The sequence below is a fragment of the Monodelphis domestica genome, chromosome 1 (assembly GCF_027887165.1).
Source record: "Monodelphis domestica isolate mMonDom1 chromosome 1, mMonDom1.pri, whole genome shotgun sequence".
NCBI lineage: Eukaryota > Metazoa > Chordata > Mammalia > Didelphimorphia > Didelphidae > Monodelphis > Monodelphis domestica.
This window is the reverse complement of record NC_077227.1, coordinates 2801669-2814168: the sequence shown is the minus strand read 5'-3', so window position 1 is coordinate 2814168 and position 12500 is coordinate 2801669. Positions and strand designations below refer to the sequence as shown.

The 12500-nt window shown below is 43.6% G+C and overlaps 1 long non-coding RNA gene across 1 annotated transcript in view; it reads left to right on the top strand.

The window, feature by feature from the left end:
- Nucleotides 1-10334: 10334 nt before the first annotated feature.
- LOC103100043 (uncharacterized) overlaps nucleotides 10335-12500 on the top strand; it is a 6645-nt gene continuing 4479 nt past the window's right edge. The window contains exon 1 of the long non-coding RNA XR_459624.2: nucleotides 10335-10461. This is a non-coding gene — a long non-coding RNA (uncharacterized LOC103100043). The remainder of the gene's footprint in view (nucleotides 10462-12500) is intronic.

Below are 12500 nucleotides of genomic sequence, written 5' to 3'. Positions count from 1 at the left end.
ATGGTAATGACTATAACATCAATTCTCTTTCTTCTGGAGCAGATATATAAGAAAGTCAATCAATAAACTTTTATTAAGTAACTATTATGTGCCAGGAACTTTACTAAGTACTGAGAATACAAAAAAAAAATGACTGTCTGCTCTGGAAGAGCTCACGATCTAATTGGGGAGATGAAAAAGAAACATGTACAATCTAGAAACAGGATGGATAGGAAACAACCAACAAAAGAAGTGTGTTAGATGTAAGAAGGATAAGGAAAGAGTTCCTGGAAAAGGTGGAACCTTAGCTGGGACTTATAGGAAGTCCAGGAGAACAGAGATGAAAAGGGAAAGCAATTCAGGAAGGGGAATTGCCAGTAAAGTTGCCGCAAATTGGGAGATGAAGGAGCAAGGAGTCCATTGCCACTGGATTACAGAATACATAAGAGGGTTGGTGGTGTGAGTGTTACATGTAAGGGAACGGGAAGGGCAGGCGTGGTGAAGGTTCTGAAGGGCTTTGAACACAAGACGGAAGGCTGTCTGCTTGATCTTGAAGGGCCGATGGAGTTTATTGAACAGGGGTGAGGGCATGTGTAGTCAGACCTGTGTGGTAGGAGCATCACTTTGACAGCTGAGGAGAAGTCATACTGCAACTGAGAAGGCTATGCTGCAGAGACCAACCACAATGCCACGGGAAGAGTTCAGGTTTTCAGTGTGATGAGCTCCTGCACCCAGACAGAGGCAGTTTCAAAGGAGGGAAGGGAGCATATTTGAGAGATGTTATCAAAGTAAAAATTGATGAATTGGATATGGAGGGAGGATGAAAAAGAATGAGGGGCTGATGGATGAGAGCACCAAGGCTGGGGGAGGCGGGCGCTCTTCTGTAAGATGAGAATGTTGGGACTGAAGGGAGGGAAGGACAAAAATTCCGTTTGGAACAGACTGAATTTATGAGACATAAATGAGATGTCCAATAGGCAGTTGGAGATACTAGTCTGGAGATGAGCAGAGAGACTGGGGCTGTATATGTAGATTTTAGTTGCCTCTGAGTCTGTTATTTTCTAAATCTACACCCTGAAAACAGAGAGCCGAGCTAAAAATGAAGAGGGATGGGAGTCCTGAATTAATCCCAAGAGCAATTTGATATAAATACAAATACAAACTTTAGATTAATGTAAGACCTGCAGGCCCCAGGAAAGCTGGTCTCCTCCGATGCCTGTTCTTTGTGAGTCCCCCATTACCAAGCAATGTAGCTTCCAGATAGAGACTCCTGATAGTCCCTAAGTTGCTGTTTAAAATCAATGGCTCTCCTGCTCTTTCTCATGATTCATGAACTTGCAATAGTTTAACCAAAGAAAGACTCAGAAATGGACTCGCTGAAATGAGGGAGGTTTTCTCCACATTCTAAGAAAAAAAATCTAATTATGTCGATTGTCAGAGGAAAACCAAATAATTTCCTTAATTCCGAGAGGAGTTGTTTTAAAAATGAGGATGATGAAGGAATTACTTGCAATAGCTTGAACAATTAAAATTCTCATACAAAACTAATTAAATGTTGTGTCTAATTTGAATGTTTGAGCCAAAAGGCCATTGTGGTGCCCAGTTCTTTCCCAAAATTTGAATATCACTCATTTGAGGTCCTTCTGGGTCCTATAGAACAGAAGATGACTTAATAACTCAGCATTTGGGACTTGGTAGAATTTCCCATTCTGTGGTCTATTGCATGCTGTTCTGTGGTCTGCAATGAGAGAGACTCTGGAGAGCAGCATCATCTTTGTATATACCTAAGATCTTCCAGGAGGGATGATGAACCCAAGGCAAAGGAAGGGCTTATTGGAGCCCCTTTTAGTCCCCTGACCAACTACATCAAGATGAAAAAAAGTTAAAGTTGGTATCAAAGATGACCTTGAGATGGTCAATAAACTATAATATCTTATGCAGACTGGGAAGAGAGGGAAGGCAAGGAATATGGATGTGGGGGAGGAAGGGTCAGAGAATAGAAGCAGCTTTACTCACTTCCCCCCCCCAAGTAATGGGAAAATGATGAGGTAATGGTGTGTAGAAGAGCCTTCACTGTTGTGATTGTGTTTTTTTTTTAATCTCCAGTCAATATGAAGACAAGCAGTTACTAATGGAGAATAGGATTATGTCCTCTGCTGTTTAAATTCAACTTTGTTTTTCCAATGTAGCTGACACTAACATTATTGGAGAAATGTACACAGCTGAAGATTCTGTGTGGGAAGATGGATGTAGGGATAGGGAGGATAATGCAGGCTCAAAAGAACAGAGAAATGGTCTTTGTCTCAAGCTAGCAAACTTGGGTCATACATACTGTGTTAGAACTGAAGCCTAGAATCTTAACATCTTGGAGATGGAAGACAAAAGAAGGGAGAGGAAAGAATAAAAGATTGTGAAGTTTCGATTTACTCCACCCTGCTTAGTCTTTAGAATTTTAGCAACCAGGAATGTCTACACTCCCACTTAAGGATTAACTGTAGGGGAGGAAGGTCCATGATCCATGTGTGCTACCAAGTGACAAATCAGAAACAAATGACTGACCGTCTGGGCTGTCCTAAGCCAAGTTTAAGCCACCATTGGTACATGTGAGACACAGGAAGTGATGTAAAGAACTACATTTATATTTCATGTCACTTCCTGTGAGGGAGCTTTTGTGGCTTTTGAGGACTTTCATGGCTTTTTGCAGTGGTTCCTGACTTGGAGAGCTGGAGTGTGGAGGCCTGAGACTGCTTCCCTTAGTCGACCACGTGGTGAGTGTTAAGGCTGAATCCTCTTTCCCCGGCTTTCTGAAGGCACCAGCCTCCAAAGAGGCTCCTCATCTTGGAGGTAGCCTTGTGGCTGGAAGCAGAGCTAGATTTAATCTTCTAGGAAGACCCTTTGGTTGAGGCTTCTGAACTCTCCCTGGATCAGACCAGGCCAGAGCAGATTGTCTGCCCTTTTCCCTCTTTCTCTTTCTTAATTTCTCCTTTCTATTGTAAATAGATTACCATAAAATCCCTTTCTGACTTGAGTGTTTCATTGGGATTTAGAATTCAAATTCCTGGCAACCCCTAAATAATATATTCAGTCTCAACCCTAAATTTTGCCCTTAACAAGATGATATCTGAGTGATGAACCTGAATAACAGGAAGGATGGTGATGTCCTCCACAGAAATAGTGAATAATAGAAAAGGGGATTAGGAGGGAAGGTAGTCAGATTTTGGGTTGTTTGTTTTAGAACTGGCAAAGAGGTTTGATTCCATTTACAGCTGATGGGGGAAAGATATTTGGGGTGTGAAGTAAATACAAAGCCAAGAAGAGTTTGGGGATGGGGTTCAAATTGTGAAAGGGAATTTTTATTCCCTTTGTCTATTTTAAGTTAATCAATCAAGAACTTAAAGCACCCTAACTTAACACTTAGTAAGTCACTAACAAACAAAGTTCACACCTTAAAAGGCCATAAACATTGTTCCTCTCCCTCCTTACCCACCCCCAGGCAGTGTTAGGCAACTTGAAAGGCTGTGATTGATTTTTGAGATGTGATGATGGGTGGAGAAAGCTGTATATAAGCGGGAGCCTGAGAAGAATTTGACTTTTCATTCTTGGATTCTTGGCAGAGCATGAGCTCTGGTGGCATTCTTGGTGGCCTCTAGCCTAAAGAGCGTGAGCTCTGGCGGGATTCTTGGAGGTCTTGGCCTTGTGTGCGTTAAAGGTTCTTGGCATTTTTTAAAATCATTTTTGGCTCTTCGGATTTTGGCTTCCTGATTTGGACTTTGGATTCTGGTGAGATTCACATTTGGATTTGCATTTGTGATCCGGAGGCACTAGGATTAGGACTTGGGGTATTTTTAGCTAGGTGATATTTTCTACCTCCTTCCTATATTTCCCATTTTAATATCTCTACCTTACTTTAAGTAAAGCTACTACCAGCCTACTGATTCATAGTTTAACTTTTATAAATGGCAACCACAACAATTTTTTAAAAAATTCTTATATTTGTCAAACAAAGCTTTTAACTATTACATTTGGCAACTGAATTTAATTATTACAGAGTTATATTAATAAATAACTATCAAAATTATTAGTTAGTAATGTTTTAAAATAGAAAATTAGAAAAATGGAATAGGCTATGTAAATGAGATAAAAACAAATAAAGGCAATAACTCAGTGTTCAATATGCCCCAAACCACAAAGTATTGGGGTAAGAATGATAAATTCAATAAGAACTATTAGAAAATAGTAAAGTACTTTGGCAGAAAGTCAGGGATGAACAATCATCTCATAGCACTGATTGTTATTAAGCTTTGAATGTGATCTCATTGTGAAAAGATTCTAACTTTGATACATCCATGGATGCCTAATCCTAGGAATATGATTTCTCTTCCTGTGTTGCAAATAGCAACCCATCTGTGATGCCTCCAGCTTGTTCCCTCTTGTAAGGTCTTTTCTTCATTCTTCCCAGGGGCTCCATTCACCGTGCTGAGCCAAGCCCTCTAGGTCTCTGACTTTGTAAGGTAGTAATAGACCTTTTCCCCTGCCTACCTTTTATCGCTGTCTTCACATCACAATTATATAGTATCATTGGAAACACATTGTTGTTGTTTCAAGGGCCTGTGTTTCAGGGATAAGTTTGGGATCATTAAATCCCACCAGAATTTCCCAAGCTCAGTTGTATTAGCCATTAACCAATTCAATCATGCCCCCAGTTTATCGTCTAGCAGCCTTGTTAGTTCCAGATATATTTATAGATGATAGAGCACACATGAGTGTCCACACACATTTAGATTGTTTTCTAAGCAGCAAGCATTCTTTGCCCATTTTTCCCTCATTGTACAGTTAGGCCAAACTCTTTGGCATAATTGTGTTCCTCATTTAGGAGATTCTGCAGTGTTTTCTAGCTTCGTAAATTCAGTACAATATCACCTTGGAACAGGTTCTAGGTGATGGTCAAATGGGGCATACTTTATTTGGAAAAGCAGACACTCCGATACATTTTACTCACTCAGTTTCAGGCAGAGCTATGGGTATTGTGTGATCCTGGTCATTGGAACTCTAGGCTATACCCCCTTGGCCAGGTAGTGGCTCTGCTACCTGAACCTGAACAGTAAACCTCCCTGAATGCACATGCAAAGTGTAGCTATCAGGATTGTTCCATTGCTGAGCTCCCAAGTAACTGCCTGAGCAACTTCCATCACTTTCTTGTGCTACATCCCAGGTTGGTCCATTTGGACCAGCTGCCCCAGCTTTTCCAGCGAAGCCTCTATATGGATCATGTCTCTGTTTCTAGAAGATCCCAGCTATTTGGCAGAGATATTGACTGGTTTGCCCTTGCTGCTTGAAGCAGGATTTTCTTCATTGAATCTTTCTTTTTCTTCCATCTTTAATGAAAATGGTAGAATAATCCATTATGTAATTATCCTTGCCCTGATGCTTCTATAATTCAAACCCAGCCCTTCTGAAAGTGAGAATGGCACATTATTTTTTAAGACATAGAATGAGCAAAGCACTTCTTAAACTTCTATTATATGCAAAACGCTGTGCTAAGGTCTGATTATACACATAGAATAGTAAGACATTCCTTGCTTTCTGGAAATTCCCATTCTAATGGGAGAGACAACATAGAGGAAAAGTTTCACCTTCAAGTCAGATGGGAAGGCCTCAAAGTCTTTAAGTTGCAGCAGCAAAGCTGGTGGTAGTGTCTTTTCTTTAAATGTCATTTCCACTGACAAAAGAATAGCATTTTCTGACATTGAACCATTTTACAGTGCCAAGTACTTTGGTGGCTAGAGTTTTCTTTTCTTTTCTGCATCTTCAGTAGTACATTCAAGATCAGTTGCCAGGCTGCATCTTCATAGGAATCACTTCTCTGGATATGGATCAAGATCATTTGGCTAGAAACACTGGTAATCCCAAAGCTCTTAGCTTCAGGGTCCTGAACTGCCTCCATCAGGATCTGAGGGGAAATATTTTTTAATAAAGGTATTTGTTTTTACCAATTACATGTAATAAATATTTCCCACATAACTTTTCTGAAGATATGTGATCCAGGTTGCCTACCTCCCTTCCTCCTACCCCTTCCCAAAGCCAGCAAGCAATTTGATCTGGGTTGGAAATGTATTATCATGCAAAACATATCTCCATATTTTTCATTTTCATGAGACAATAATCATATAAAACCAAAGCTCCAAAATAAAAACGCAAATAACTAAAGTATAGTATGCTTTGATCTGCATTCCAACTCTGACAGTTCTTTCTCTGGAGTAGGACAGCATTCTTTGTCATAAATCCTTCTGAATTGTCCTGGATCATTACATTCCTGAGTAGCTGAGTCTTTCACATTTGATCATTCCACAATAGTGCTGTTACTGTGTGTAATCTTCTCCTCATTCTGCTTATTTTATTCTTTATCAGTTCTGAAAATATCCTGTTTGTCATTTCTGAAAGCACAATGGTATTCCATCACCATCATATATTGTGAAGATTGGATTTAGCTATCTCCTGATTGTAACAATGAAGATACTTAGTCTAACAAAATCAGGACTGTCTACACCCATACTTAAGGACTAAGTAACTAGGAGGATGGCCTTTGATAGACATGTGCTAGCAAATGACAAATCAAAAACAACTGACAAACCCCTGGGTTGTTCTAAGTCAAGCTTAAGCTACCGTTGGTACAGATGAAATGCAGGAAAGTAATGTAAAACCATCTATATAGTTGGCATCACTTCCTCTCTCCTCTCTCTTTCTCCAGAGAGATGGCTCTGGCTGGCAGCATGCTAAGCATTCTGACATCTTGGCGTGGTGGCAGCTATTATCCGGTTTGGCAGTTAGTTTTCGCTTGATACTATACTGGGAGAAGCTGAGTAGCTAGTTCAGGTTCAGGCATCTTAGCTAGGCCCTCTTGGAGTTTAGGCTGATTCCTTTCTCCTTTACCTTCCAATACTATCCTCTTAAAAATTCACTAATTTGAACTCCCCCTGGCACAGGCCAGGCGGGAAAAAGCCTACATGTTTTTCCATTCCCTTCTCCTTAATTTCATTCCTCTATATTAATTAAAATCACCATAAATTTCAGGCTGACTTGGGTATTTTATTTAGGATATCCCCTGGTGACCAAAATTAATTTAGTTTAGGTCACAACCCTAAAATTATCCTGACAATGTCACAATCTATTCAGTCCCCCCAGTTGATGAACATCTCTTTGCTGCCACAAAAAGGGCTAGTATAAATATTTTTGCACAAGTATGTACTTCCCCCTTTTTTATGGCTGAGATATGGACCTAGTAGTGGTTACTTGGGATGAAAGAGTATGTACTGTTTTATAGTCCTTTGGGCATAGTTCCAAATTGTCTTCTAAAGTAGTTGGATCAGTTCACAACTCCACCAACAATGCATTAATGTCCCAGTTTTGCCACATACCCTCCAACATTTATCACTTACCTTTATTGTCATTTTGGCCAATCTGATATGTGTGAGCTAATACCTCAGAGTTATTATAATGTGTACTTCTTGAATCAAGAGAGATCTAGAATATTTTTTCATATAATTATTGATAGCTTTGATTTTTTTCTTCAGAAAACTGCTTGTACATACCCTTTGATCATTTGTCAATCGAGGAAGGACTTTTATTCTTATAAATTTGACTAAGTCCTTTATATATTAGAGAAATGAGACCTCTGTCAAAGAAATTTGTTGTACATAATAAAAACATGAATTAGAAGGGAGTAAAACTATTGAAGATTCAAGATAAAAAGGGATTTTCTGTGGATGGAAAAGTACTTTAGATAACCCCCTTTATTGATAGCACTGAACTGATCATATTGAGTCCGAGAGCACAGCAGAGCCTACTGGAGAAGGTCTATAAACCTTCAAGTCTCTGGCCTTTCCAGGCACACAGAAAACCACTGGACAAAGAATGCCTATTTAGTATATTTTGATATGGGTTTAGATGAATCTACCAGTTGAAGGAATATGAATAGCTAATTATTAAGTAGCTTTTATATAGCACTCTCAGTGCTAAGTGTTTTATCATTGTTTCATCATTTAATCCTCACAAGGACCTTAGGAGGTACTGGTATTATTTCCATTGTACAGTTGAGGAAATGAGGCAAACCGACCATAAGCATTTTGCCCAGGACATAGCTATTAAGTATTTGAAGACAGATTTGAACCCAGGTTTTCATGATTCAGGGTCCAGACTCAGTCCATGGGGCTAGCTGACTATACACATCAGAATGTATACTTTAGTGTAGAGGGATTATGAGTTTGTTCCCAATTAGAATAAGATAAAGAGAAACTGGATTGTCTTGGTGGTGGTTCAATTGTTTCAGTTGTTTTAGGAGTGTCTGACTCTTTGGGACTCCATTTGAGGTTTTATTGGCAAAATACTAGACTATTTTGCTATTTCCTCCTCCAGCTCATTTTACAGATGAAGAAACTGAAGGAAATAGGGTAAGTGACTTGTCTAGGGTCACACAGCTAGTAAATGACTGAGGCAGGACTTGAACTTAGGTCTTCCTCAGGATAGCCTTTAGGAAACTGCAAAGCTGTTTTCTGCTTTCTCAGCTTCCCATGAAAGCAAAGGCGGATCTTCTTTAATAGTACTATTTCCCCGGCATTGCTGAGTAGCATCAAGAAATGGAATACAATTGCTTTGGAAGAACTGGGAGCTCTTCAGTGGAAGACAATGGAGGGGTTCTTATAAACAGTGGAGATATCTGAAGGGAAACAGTGTGAATAGTGGTGCCAAGATGCTGGGTGATGAGAAGGAAAGACCAAATGGTCGCAATGGAGGGGGGGGGGGGGGAGCCAGGATAATTGTCATTTTGAGAGAAAGGGCAGCAAGTTCTCCTTCCGGACACGAGTGATTCCCTTGTGATGAATTCTAGGAAGACATGAAAGAGGCAGAAATGGTGGCCAGGCTCAGTTAGAAAATGATCTGCGTCCTTGGAGGGAACATCTGAGTCTGAGGGCAGAGAATCACGTCGTGGCCAATAAAGGGGAAATGAGTATTAACAAGATATGTTAATCATCCATTTTCTAACATATGGAAAGTGATACATCAGAAGGCAGTGAATTCTCTCTCCTTGAGAGCTTATTGGAGACATCCGAGAGGGCTAGACGCCCACCCGGGAGGTGCGCTGGAGAACGTGGCGTGGTTCCTGTTCTGGTGGGGACTGGAACAAATGCCCCCTTGGGGTCCCTTTGGGCACTGTGATAGAACCCAAGATTCAGTGGCTCTGATTCGTGGATTGTGTGGTGCTGACCTGAGGCCTGGCAAGAACGTGGGTACCAAATGACTGGGATGAACTGGGATGGCTAAGGACGTTCCATAATTCTAAAAGGAACAGAAAAGAGCAAACAGGCAAAGAATAGCCAGTATTGATGACAACAACAATAGCAACAACATTTGAGGGGGGATGGAGATGCTCACAGCACACATAGGCCAAAATGGAGGAGCATAGCTGAGGGACAGGCAGGGGTTTCTGAAACGCTCCCCTAACCTGTCTCTCCAAAACGTTTTCTCCCTCCTAAACTGATGCTCTCCCATCATCTGTGGTCCAGCCACTGGCTGTTTACCAAGCTGACATTCTATTTCCCGGCTCAGTGATTTCGGGATGCCAATCTTCCCATGCTGAGAATGCCTCCCTCCCGCTCCATCTTCCTGAATTGCTCTCTTCCATGTTGATCTCGGGGACCTTTTCTTCCACAAAGCCTTCCTCGAGGATCCTGCCTAAAAGGGTTTCCGCCTTCCTTGACGATGTCCCGTCTGTCCCTTCTGGCTTCTCTCCTACTTACCAGCCTCTGGATTCCATACCAAGGGCTTCCTCCAGCCTCTCTCCACGGGCAGAGGCCGATGGGGCTGTTCTGGGAGCCCAGGGATTCCGTGCCATGGAAGTGCCCGGAGGAGTCTGCGAGAGGTTGGAGGCGCTTTATGTGTGGCTCTCTTCTGCTCATGGACGGGATAAAGGAGAGGGGAGTCTGTGACAGGATTGAGAGGCCGGCGGAGGGAGACAGCCCAGAGGAGAGCCACGGCTCAGGGTTAGGTTCCATTAGGCTTCAATCTCTATGATTGGGATTATTCATCCACTGTGGCAAATACGAGCCCCGGGGGTCCACTTAAGTCTAATTTGGGGCTGTGTTTGGGTTTTCGTAGCACAGCCACTTCGCTTCCCCTCTTCCTCTCCTCCACGGTGGCCCATCCCAGTAGAAGCCAATCTTCCCACCTTCCAACCATGAAGCTCTGACGCCGTCATTTGCAACGCGGAGCAGGCGCTCCCTCAGAACAACAGCACGCCGGCCGGGTGGCTGCGTTCTCAGGCGACCCCACAAACAGAATTCAAAGCAAGGGCTCGAGGGCTGGAGCTCGCCTTCAGTGGCACTCAGAGCTGCCTGGCAGAGAGAATCCAGCCGCCACCACCACCGGGAATGGCGTCTTCTGCATCCTCGGCTGCCTGGAGAGGCTAACGAGCCTGAAGCCACAGAGGTAGGAGGCAGAGTTTGAATTCACATCTTTCTGTCTTCGGGGGCAAGGCTGGACCCACTCCGTACCCAGCCCGAGCTGTACAATTTCAACGACTGTCCACTGCATTGACATAACTGTATGGGGGCCAGCCGAGAGAAAGAGACAGAGACAGAGAGAGGCAGAGATGCAGAGATAGAAACGGTGAGAGACAGACAGAGAGAACCTGCTTTCTATGTCCTTTGGGACAAGGGAACGTGCTCGGAGACAAGTGAAGTCTAGGAAGATTCTAGGAGAAACCAACGGAATTCACTAAAGTAAGCACCTCCGGTGTGCCAGCACTGTGCCAAGTGTTGGGGACAAAAGGGGAAAGCCAGTCCTGGCCCGCTGATGGGAGGAGACGACACACAATGGAGCAGGACAGGGAAGGGGGAAGCAGAAGGGACCCAGCAAGGGGGCTTCATGTTCCTTGTGGAGCTGGACCAGGCAGAGCAGCAGACGCACGGTCCACTTTCTGCCTTCTTTGAAGGGAGGCATTAACAAAGAGAGTAGAGAAAAGCCAGGGCTGAGGGGGCGCCAAAGACTCCCAAGAGTGCTCTCGCCTTGAGGGGAAACCCAGAGGGAGGCAAGGCTTCTGCACGGCAAAGACAGGGAGAGGACGTTCCAGGGACCAGACACTACGGCTGCTACGCGGAACTGGGAAGGGAAGTCCAGAGGACAATTTGGCTGGAAGTCGGAGGGAAAAGGAACAAGCATTTAGGAAGTAGCAAGGACAAGACAAGTCAGACGCTGGGCTGGATGGTCCGCAAATGTTGTCCCATTTGATCTTGGCAACAAGTCTGAGAGAGGCAGCTGTTAGGGCTCTCGGTTTACATTAAAAAGTGATCCAAAGAGAGACTGTGACTTGGCCAGGGTCATCCAGCTCTACGGCCGGTGGCTAGATTTGAAATCGCGTCTTCCTGCCTCCAGCCCGCCCATTCTAGACACTGACCCACAAGCCAGGTTTTGTGTCCATGGCAGGGATCCCAGAGAAGTCTGGGAAGGACAATAGGGTGGTCTTCCAGAAAGGAGCTTGAATGAAGGGCCCTGGCTGGACCCAACGCTCCCAACTCTCTCCATCTTAATGGGTTAAAGAAATGGGTCAAAATACATTGCAGGAATCACCATTGGAGAAGCACCAATTCTGCCCCAGGAGTCCCTAGAGAGCATTTGTTAGTCACTCTTCAGCTTCTATCAATGTCTGCCTTCACAGGCCGCAGGTTCTCCAAGACGACGTCCTTATCCCATCAAAACAACTGGGACCCTTTAAGCAATCTAAAGAGCCTTCACGGCCTTCCCCAGCGTCCTGGCCCATCGGGCTTCCTGCCCTCACTGATCACCGCCCTACAGACTCTTCACTATACTTGTGGCAACGAGGCATCGATTAGACGTGGCTGAAACAATGAGCAGGGCCCTCCGCCAGCTGTAGTCCCTGGGGCCACCCCTCAGTATTTCAAGGAGAATTCTGCCCAACTCAGTGAGAAAGACTCTGGAGATATTCCCCACCCTGGGGCGTGGGGTGGAGGACTCCTGGGTTACAGATATATATATATATATAACCTTCACCTTCCCTCTTAGAATCCATACTGGGTATTGGCTCCAAGGCAGAAGAGTGCTAAGGGCTAGGCCATGGGGGTCAAGTGACTTGCCCAGGGTCACCCAGCTGGGAAGTGTCTGAGGTCAGATTTGAACCCAGGACCTCCCCTCTCTGGGTCTGGCTCTCCATCCACTGAGCTACCCAGCTGCCCCTGATTATTTCTACTTCTTCAAGTTTCAACTCAAATTTTCTCTTTCTTTTCTTTCATTTCTTGATTCCTTCTGAAGTCTTCCCTTTGTGATTACTCCAATCTATGCTGTCAGTGAGTTCTCTGTACACAGTTGTTTGCACGTGGCGTCCTCCATTATATTTTGAGCTCCTTGAGAGTAGAGACTCTCTTTGGTCTTTCCTTGAGTCCCCCGTGCTTCATCCAGTGTCGGGAACACAGTAGGAGTTTAGCTAGTGATTACTGATTGACTCCCAAAAG